The sequence below is a fragment of the Cervus canadensis genome, chromosome 6, assembly GCF_019320065.1.
Source record: "Cervus canadensis isolate Bull #8, Minnesota chromosome 6, ASM1932006v1, whole genome shotgun sequence".
Classification (NCBI taxonomy): Eukaryota; Metazoa; Chordata; class Mammalia; order Artiodactyla; family Cervidae; genus Cervus; species Cervus canadensis.
In genome coordinates this window covers 36,435,151-36,445,830 of record NC_057391.1, presented here as the reverse complement: position 1 = coordinate 36,445,830, position 10,680 = coordinate 36,435,151, and the positions used below count along the sequence as shown (strand labels likewise).

General features: G+C 39.0%; 1 protein-coding gene across 1 annotated transcript in view; it reads left to right on the top strand.

Annotated features, from left to right (window-relative positions):
• The first annotated feature begins 7,716 nt into the window (after nucleotides 1–7,716).
• LOC122444281 (fibrous sheath-interacting protein 1-like) overlaps nucleotides 7,717–10,680 on the top strand; it is a 101,605-nt gene continuing 98,641 nt past the window's right edge. The window contains exon 1 of the mRNA XM_043473012.1: nucleotides 7,717–7,980. The gene's annotated coding sequence lies outside the window, so the exon portion shown is untranslated. The remainder of the gene's footprint in view (nucleotides 7,981–10,680) is intronic.

The following is a 10,680-nucleotide window of genomic DNA, read 5'->3' as shown; positions in this document are numbered from 1 at the left end:
GTATAGTTGAAGGTGTATTTCTTAAAGCACTTTTAAGAATTACTGCTTTTTAAGAGTAAGTTTGCTTCAGAATAATGCTAGTTTGCCTCAGAAATTAATTTAAAACCCCCATCATATTATAGATAAATATGTATAAAAATTGAATGTAATACATTAAACTATTCTAGAATTGTATTTATTTATCATTAACCATATACTTTAAAAAGCTAAAGTGAAGGTAATATAAATTCCTTTGCAATAACTACTTCAGATCATTAGAATATTAGAAGATCTTAATTAATTTTAATTTATAATTCTCTCTGCCTCAAAGTTTATTCCTGTGGTAGCATTTGGCTTCTCTTTGCCTGCTTTGTATTTATATATGATTCACAGTAGGATATTAAAGCACAGTCCACAAGCTTCTGTAGGAAATGATATGATCTCTATTTTGCAGATGGGAAAACTAGACGCACAGATGGCCCTAAGAGATGAAGCAAATTAGAGACAGAGCTAAAAACAGTACAGAAGGTATTAAGAACCAGCTCCTCCAAAGCACGGATGATCGTTATCATCTCTCATTATTATGACTATTTTTTGAATACCCACTTGGCACATATTATTAAACTATGCTGGAGACTGTATTAAAAGTCTTAATGCCTGACAGCTGTTTTTCTCAATGTTATTTCCCAAGTTTCTTCTGCTTCATGATTTCCTGTTTCGTGATAGAGTCATTCAGTTCAAATAAATGTTAAGAAACTTACTGGAATGCCAAAACTGAGATCACTCAGCTGAGAGTACTCAGAGTCATCATCTTCTGCCTCAGGTCCTCCTTGTTAATTCTGAGTCTGAAAGAAGTGAAAGTGAAAGTCACTCAGTTGTGTCTGACTCTTTGAGACCCCCATGGACTATACAGTCCATGGAATTCTCCAGGCCAGAATACTGGAGTGGGTAGCTGTTCCCTTCTCTAGGGGCTCTTCCCAACCCAGGCATTGAACAGGGGTCTTCTGCATTGCAGGCAGATTCTTTACCAACTGAGCTATCAGGGAAGCTCTGAGTCTACCCTTAGTTTAATTTGAGAGTCATTGCCTTCACATCACTCTCACCCAATGCTCAACCATACTCTTCCATGCAGGCATACAAAATGTTAACAAGATTCTTTCATTCATAACAGTAAGTATTATTGCATTTAACACACATTATTGTAATGGAATATGTGTTTAAGACATGGTCCCTGCCCTCTGGACAGTTTAAGGGAGAAAACCCCCCACAAGAGACAGAGAGCAGTAAATGATCAAATGCTGACAAAAGTGCTGAGGAAAATGAAAATTATCCTTCACCGAGAGTGTGCATCTTCCCCAGGGATCTTGTTTTCATGGATGGCAAATTTTTCTTAAATCCAGGAAATTTCTTCCTCATAAAATGCCCATTTGCTTCATATATTCATAGCACTTAGAATTTGGAAGATCTTAGCCTAGTTATATACCACCTCTGTAATTTAATATGAAGAAATGGATGCCCAGGAGATTAAGAGATTTTTTCAAGGCCGTGGACTAGAACTTGTGAGTTTAAAAAATGCCTAATCCATAAGCAAGATATGTGAAGGGAAAACCAATGCTTTAAAATGTCTTTTCCATGACACTGAGAAGATGAAATATTTCTCTAACTAATGCCTTCCATTTTCTTCCTGCTCTTATCATGAATAGATAGGTAACTACTACATATTGGCACTCAGAAATCCCCCTTGCTTCTGATGCTTGCCGTCTAAAATGAGTGGTGGTGAGGAGTTGGAGGGGATTAATACGACCATCTAGTACCTGCCTCTGATAGGCTCTCCAAGCAACTAGATATGACTGGAGAAAGGCTGAAAAGCTCACTTGCTCAGAAATAGCTTGCTAGAGGATTTGACTCAGGGTAAGTGACCAACATAAAGGTAGACAAATGAATGCAGGAATGCAAGTGTGCCACCGGAATACAAATTCCCACAAATTTGGGTCAAGGTAGTGATCTCTAGATACATAACAAAAAACAGTTTGCAGTTTCCACAAAAATACCAAATTATCTGTATCAAAACATACAAGATAAGTGAGCATTTAATGGATGACAGGTATGAATTGAACCTGATAATTCACCTTTTTTCATTCTTCCGCCTAGATTAGAAGTTTGCCTTTATTTGAAGCAGAAGTACTCATTTTATTAACAGTTACAAGAAAATAGTCAATACAGAATCTCAAGAACATTTTAATTTCTCTATTTCTACAAAGTAAGCAAAAGTATTCAGAAATTGCCTTCCCATTATTTAATAGATGGTTGTAAATTGGAGCCTGGAAAAGTGAAGAGGCTTGTCCTTTTAGAATCAACAATAGAGGGAGATGTAAACCCAAATCTCATAAAACCTAAACCATTTTTCAATTCATTCTATTGCATTGTGCTGTAAAAATAGGGCACGCTGATTGCGGTTTTGCTTTGTTTAATTCTTTGTAGATCACAGAGGACAAGACCGGTGGCTGTTACCACTGCCCAGATGTTTCTAAACAGGCAATTCTTGCTTCTCTGCTTGTTGAACATTTTTTTTTTTTTTTAAACACTGGTATGGATACTGTGGAAATTCAGGCTGGACTACATGAGCAGGTGGTTTCCAAAGTTCATTTTCTGTGAGTCTATTTCTATTTTGTAAGTAAGTTCATTAGTATCATTTCTTTTTAGATTTCACATATAAGGGATTACATATGATATTTTTCCTTCTCTGTCTGACTTACTTCACTCAGTATGACACTCTCTAGTTCCATCCATGTTGCTGTAAATGGCAAAAATCAACATTTTAAATAACACCTGAAATGATCCGTATGAACAAGAAAATCTGAGAACCCATTTTTAGCAGATTTATTTCATAGCTTTTAAGTACTTAAAAAAGAACTAAACACATACTAAATCCATTTTTATTGTGAATAAAAATAGGATTACTTGTTCCAGAACTTCCTTTTTGCTGTTTAAGCCTTGATTGACTCCCCTGGTCTTGCCTCTTGATTACATGGGTGGTGGTGTGGCCAAGCAGGACCAGGAGGAACAGGAGAGAGTGGAGTTTGGGTAAAAGGGTATATGAAATAAAACATGGACTTTTTTTTAGAAAGTCTGCAGGTTTTAAAGGAATACAAATAGGTGAGAACTTTGGTCTCTCAAAATTACCAATGGTTATTTGATATTAGGTATCAAATAATAAGAGCCTGGCATGCTGCAGCCCATGGGGTCCCGAAGAGTCGGACATGACTTGGTGACTGAACAATACCAATTTTATGATACGGAGAGCTTCCCAGGTAACTCAGCCGTAAAGAATCCGCCTGCAATGCAGGAGATGCAGGAGATGCTGGTTCCATCGTTGGGTGGGGAAGATCCCTTGGAGGCAGAAATTGCAGCCCGCTCTAGTATTCTTGTCTGGGAAATCCGTTAAGGCTCTCATCAGGCTCCAGTCCATTGGGTTGCAAAGAGTGGACACAACTGAGCACATACATATATTTATAATATGTACTTAAAAAAAAATCTGCTCTGATTTTTTGGGGATCTAATTCACTCTTATTTGGATGGCTATTATAGATGTGCATGCTCAGTCACTAAGTCATGTCAGACTCTGCGACCCCATGGACTATAGCCCACCAGGCTCCTCTGTCCATGGGATTTTCCAGGCAAGAATACTGGAGTGGGTTGCCATTTCCTTCTGCAGGGGATCTTCCCAACCCAGGGATGGAACCCATGTCTCCTGCACTGCAGGTAGGTTCTTTATCACTGAGCCACTTGAGAAGCCCCACTTAAAGATGTACCCAAGCACAGTTCAAGCAAACAGATTATTTCAGTTCAGTAGCCTCTTGGATCACACTTGAAATCCAAGGAAAGTGAGTTTCTGAAAGCGGATTTGGAGTTTTATTTTTAAAGGAAGGCAATCAGCACCATCTAGTGGATACAAGTAACCTTTCTTCTTGAATTCAGTCCAGCGAGAAGGTGAAGAGAACAAACAGACTTTGGAACTGGGTTGGAATCCAAGTACCATTTAGCTACCAAATGAACTTGGCAAAATCACTTAACCGCCATGCTCTGCTTCTCAAGTACCAACCTGGGTAATAACAGTGCTGTTGCGTAGGTGTTATGAAGTGACATGGAATGACATATCTGAGGCTTGTCCTAAACACTCAGTAAATTTTACTTTTTAATAACTAAGCCATAGATTCACACGCCATGGGAACTGTCCGGTAGCACACATTTTTAATTGCCCTTCGAAAGAAATGACTGTTAAACCTAGTTTGTAGAATCTATGATACAAGTCTTAGTAAGGTTTCTCTCCTAGTACCGTGTTATATTTGGCTGAAGCTCATGGTGAGAAAAAGGAAATCGGGACAACAAGGCTGGAATGATAGTTGGAGCCCAGATGGAATACAATGTGGGCTCATTCATTCATTCAAATCTGACTCCACTCAGAAGGAGAATGTCAGGAGCAGAGAGAGATTGAAAACAAAAACAAAAACCAGCTTTGAAACCAACGCTGCCATATGTCACCAACCTGGAATGAGACCAGGGAAATTTTAGCTTAAAATATCTTGACTCTAGATGAAATCTTTATGAATTATTTTGAAAGGCATAATTCTTTCTAGAATATTTTGGGGGTGGGGTATGAACACAGCAGAGAAAAATATGGTGCTCTAACATATCTGAATGTGAATTGTTTTGAGGGTGTAATTGCAATAGTTGGCATAGAAGTTATTTCAGGAAATTAAAAACAAAGAATTTATTGTGTCCTAATACATAACCAATACAATTTATTAAAAGTTTGCCCTCAAGGCACATACTGTCTCTCAACAACCTATAAAAGGGAAGCAGCAGAAGGTAAATAAACTAAATGAGAATGACAGAAAGCAATTCAAGATGAGGTGAGTATTATGCAAAATATAATCAGTGGGGACTTAGTTTGAAAGGTTATAAACAGTAAATGGACACTACATTTCTATTGAACTTGAACTTTCTAGTCACTTGCTTTATATGTATTTTATGCTGTGTAAGCAACAGTTTTAAAAAAATGAAAACAGTTAATCATGAGCACTGGACACAACCCTGATTTTTCTTAGTTGTTTTTTCCCCTCACATGCCCAAGAAATCTGAAATGTGTTGTTTTCTTAGCAAGCACCATTGGTCACCAAAAATAAAAATGGAAAGAATAGCCTTTATTCATGAAATACCAGCATTGTGTGGGCATTTGGGGATTAGTCTGTAGCTACTCAGAGAGTGATCTGTGGACCAGAAGCATTGGCATCACCTGGGAGCCTATTGGAGTCTTGGGTTCCACCTGACAGAATTAGCACAGAATGAGGAAATTATAGCCCATAAAAATGTATGGATTTACCCAAGGTCACCCAGCTATTTAGTGCTGTGCTGTGCTTAGTCGCTCCGTTGTGTCTGATTCTTCATGACCCCATGGACTGCCCATGGGGTTTCTCCAGGCAAGAATACTGGAGTGAGCTGCCATGCCCTCCTCCAGGGGATCTTCCAACCCAGGGATCTCAACCCAGGTCTCCTGAATTGCAGGCAGATTCTTTACCATCTGAGCCACCAAGGAAGCCCATTTAGTATCAGAATCCAAACAGTGGCATCTTTCCTCCTTATATAAAAATAAAAGAGTGTCAAGGGAACAGAGTAGGGCTTCCATGGTGGCTCAGAGGTAAAGAATCCGCCTGCTAAGCAGGAGACCCATGATGTATCCCTGGGTCAGGAAGATCCCCTGGAGAAGGAAATAGCAACCGACTCCAGTATTCTTGCCAGGGAAATCCCATGGACAGTATCTGGCGGGTCACAGTCCATGGTCACAAAGTCACAAAGAGCTGACCACCACTTAGCTCCCTGCCAAACAGAATAGCTTAGGGGGTACAGAAATGAGAATTATTATTTAATATAAGGTGGTCAGGAAAAACCCACCTGAGGAAGCAGATACCTGAAGGAAGAGAAGAAACAAATCATATGGAAGGTTGGGGAACTGGGTTCCAGGCAATGTGTGTGAGTGTGTGTGTGTGTCTGTATGTGTGTTTATTCATATTGGAAGAACAAGGAGTAGGAGTAGTATTTCCAAATTCCCAACAGATACTAATCTTTGGCATGCAGAAACAAGAAATCAGAACTTCTAGGAGCTCTCCAAATTTTAAGTTATTCTTAAAATACTTCCAACCTTCTTCATATTCTTTACTCATTATCATGCTATCTGAAGCACTTGTTTAAAAAATAAGAACTATTAAAAATATTTATAAGAGATGTAGCCTGTAGCAAATATCCAAATATTGGAGTACAGAGAGAACATTATTGGGTGGGTACTATTTGAATAATGTAACACACAAATCTCCAAGCAAGGCTAACAGTGATTCACACAATCATGGGTTGGAAATTGCCCATTTAAGAACTTATTTTGAATAACAACTTGTTCCTTGGACTATCACTCATAGAATTTGTGTAAAGTATACAATACGTATCAACTTATTAACATTTATTTTACTTGCAAGAATGATTATTAGAAGACTGTGCAGAAACACACACTTATCACACTAACTGCAAGCAAAACTGACCAGTTAAATTGTGATCGCCTCTTTCCCAGGTGCTCCTGTCCTGGTTCCTGGAATGTTTATCTCAGCTTCTGACTCAGTGTTTCCTGCCCTTGCTTTTGATTTATCTTGACATCAGTGGATCTCTATGTTGATTGCTAAGGTTTAACTCTTGTAGGAGAATTAGAACTCTGTCCAGTTTTCCTGATTTCTCAACTGACTTTCTTTTAATTTGGAAAAACATATAAAGTTTCTGAGAAATGCTGGGAAGAAATTCTTGAGTAGAAACACTAACAAGGAGGACCTTGAGGAAGCAATTATTATCTCAGGCCCCAAGGGCCTGAGATTGGCAGGATGCAGTTACTATTGATTAGCTAAGATAGGTAAGAAGGCGAGATGGAGGAGGGACTGTGGAGAAGTTCAGTTTTTTGACATCTTAAGTTTGAGGTCCTTCTTATATCGATGTAACCGATAAGCGTGTGGATTTCAGAGCTGGAGATAGAAATGCAGAATTTAGAAGTATATGGATGACATTTACAGTCAGGTTTTTACACCCACCACTGCCCTAGTTCTGCACACATCACTTTTATCTATTTGATCTTCTGAAAAATACTTACAGAATACATACCTCACCACCTAACAATGAGGCTGAAAGGTCTGTGTATTGAAAATGTCTTGTAAACTGTAAAATGCTGCTTATATTGGAAGAAGCAGACATTTGATGGCACTGAGGATGAAGAAAAGTCAATTTGAGGACCCGGGGAAATAGTCTTCATGTGCTGAGAATTATAGAAACACAAAAGAAAGAAAGTGCAAATAGCAATTATTACCGTCTTTGGATTGTAGTCCAATCTGGGCAAAACTACTAGTTTTTATTTACATGCCATCTAACATTTACTAAGAACTTCACAGAACATTATGTTTTTGAGCGGCATAACAACGCTGTGAGGAAGCAATTATTATCACCCCATTTTACGGATAAGTAAACTGATCTCGGAGAGGATGAACTGACCTGTAGAGCATCATATTAATAGTGAGGACAGAGGCATACAAGCATCCATACATCCTCGTTCCGAGTTCAACCTAAATACGAACAAACCATCCCACACCCTCCACCTTCCGCCCAGAAAACAGAGACAGCAGAGATTCCCCAGGTCTCAGGGTTTCGTCAGGTTGTGCCCCAGTGGTTCTTGGGCTCCCAAGTCTCGTTTCTAGATGGTGCTGTCCTTTTCTCCTATCGCGAGACTGGAAGCGTCCGCTTCTGGTTGCCAAGGGAACGGCGTTCTGAGAGGCAAGAGGGCTTGGGACCCGCCGCTTCTTCCACTTGTAGAGAAAGAGAAACTGCGGTGGCGGGAAAAGACCCCTCCCTTTCGGGCGACAGTGGGTGACGCTGTGTCAATGCTCTGACGACTGGACACTAGTTTTCCCCCTGAAGGTGAGGGACCGCACAGATTAGCAGCGGAGCTCTGTCGCCGGACTACAAGCCAATGAAAGAGTGGAGCGGAGTCCCTTCTGGCTGCTGGGCTGGGGATGGGCGGGAGAGTGTCAGCGGGGGGCCGGCCCGGAGTCCTGGGAGGGAGCCGCGAGTCTGACCTCGGAGAGGCTTCCGTCTCCTCGAAGGCTGTGCCAGGCTTTCCTGGACACTGCAGCAAACGTTCCTGACCGTAAGACCTAGTACCAAGGACTCCCACTGTCCTGGCCCATAAGATCTAGAACTTGTGTTACAAATTAATTACCAGCCATTTAAAATAGTCTATAAGTGACGAAGGATGCGAATAGGTATTTCACAGGAAAAAAAAAAAGTGGGCAGTAAACATTTGACTAGAGATAACTTCTCTGGTAATTAAATAAATGTAACTCATAGATACTTTTTGACGCGTACCAGATTGACAAAGATGAAAGCTTTGACATAATCAGATTGGCTCTGCTGGAGAAACAGACGCCTTCGTCTCAGCATACCCTGTTGGTAGTAATGTAATCTGGTACAGTTTTGTTGTAGGACAATTTGGTAGTTTACCAAAATTTGAAATGCAAGTGTTCTTTGACTCAACAATTTAAAAAAATTTATTGAAGTGTAGTTGATTTACAATGTTAATTTATTTCTTCTGTATAGCAGTGACTCAGTTATACATACATATGTATATATATATTCTTTTTCATATTCTTTTCCATTATGGTTTGTCACAGGATACTGAATATAGTTCCCTGGCTATACAGTAGGACATTGTTTGTTTATTCATCCTGTTTTTAATAGGTTGCCTCTGCTATTCCCAAACTCCCATTCCTTCCCTCTCCTGTTTCCCCGGCCCCTTGGCAACCACAAGTCTGTTCTCTGTATCTGTGAGTCTGTTTCTGTTTTGTGTATGTTCATATTTGTTGTACTAAATTCCTCATATAAGTGATATGGTATTTGTCTTTCTCTTTCTGACTGACTTTGCTTAGTATGATAATCTCTAGGTCTATCAGTGTTGCTGCAAATGGAGCTATTTCATTCTTTTTAATGGCTGAATAATGTATTTAATGGCTAAATAATTGTATATATGTACCATGTCTTTGGGCTTCCCTGGTGGCTCAGAGGGTAAAGCATCTGCCCGCAGTGCGGGAGCCCTGGGTTCAATCCCTGGGTTGGGAATATCCCCTGGAGAAGGAAACGGTAACCCACTCCAGTACTCTTGCCTGGAAAATCCCATTGATGGAGAAGCCTGGTAGGCTACAGTCCATGGGGTCACAAAGACTGAACGACTTCATTTTCACTTTTTCACTGCCCCTTCTTTATCCATTCATCTGTTGATGAATATATTTAGGTTGTTTCGATGCCTTGGCTATTGTAAATAATGCTGCTATGAGCATAGGGGTGCATGTATAATTTTGTCTGGGTATATGCCCAGGAGTGGGATTTCTGGGTTGTATTGCAATTGTTTTTTGTTTTTTTGACTTAGCAATTCAATTTTATATTCTGGACATATAAACATAACTAAGCAAAAATTTGTACAAAGAGGTTAACTTAAATTGAGGTATTCTTTACATACCGTAAAATTTACCTTTTTAATATTGCAGTTCTGTGAGCTTTGACAAAGGCATACAGCTTGTGTTTATGTAATTACCATCACAGTCAAGATGCAAAACACTTGTGTCATTCTCCCAGAAATCCCCTTATATGGGTTTATGTAGTTAACCCTTTGCTACCCCCAGCCCTGTGAACAGTCATCCATTTTCTGTCCCTATAGTTTTCTCTATTCTAGAAGTCATATAATTGGAAACAAATTCTGTGAAGACTTTTGAATCTGGCCTCTTTCAACTTAGCATTATATAGTTGAGATTTGCCTAAGTTTTGTATCAGTAGTTTGTTTCCTTATACTGCTGAGCAATGTTTCATTGTATGGATGTACCACAGTTGCTTATTCATTGTCTAGTTGAGGGACATTTGGATTGTTCCTAGTTTGGGGCAGTTGTTAACGGAGTTGCTATAAACCTTTATGTGCAGATTTTTGTGTGATTATAAATGTTTATTTCTTGGGTGAATATCCAAGTGTGAGATTGTGGAGTTGTAAGGTAAGTGTATGTTTAACACTGTAAGAAAGTGGCAAGCGGTTCTGCAATACTGCTATCCCATTTTGTATTCTCATTGGCAATATATGAAAGTTCCAGTTGCTTCAACTTTGTCAGCACTTGGTATTGTTAGTTTCTTAAAAAAGTAATTTTCACCATTTGAATGTGTAGCAGTATCTCATTATGGTTTTAATTTGAATTTTTCCCATGGCTTAATGATGTTGACCGTCTTCTTGTACTAGCTTGCTATCTATACATCTTTTGTGATATGTCTGCTCAAATCTCTTTTATTGAGTCTTGATACTTCTTTATATATTCAGGATGTAAGTCCTTTGCAGCTATGTGTTTTGCAAATATTTTCTTTCAAAATCTGACTTTTGTTTTCCTTTTCAGTAGTGTTGTTTGAAGAGTGGAAGTTTTAAACTTTGATGCATTCCAGTTTATCAGTATTTTCTTTTATGAATCATACTTTTGATGTTGTATCTAAGATATCTTTGCCTAGCCCACAATCACACATATTTTATAGAAAGTTTATAGTTTTGAGTTTTTCTTTTAGGCCTATGATCAATTTTGAGTAAATTTTTGT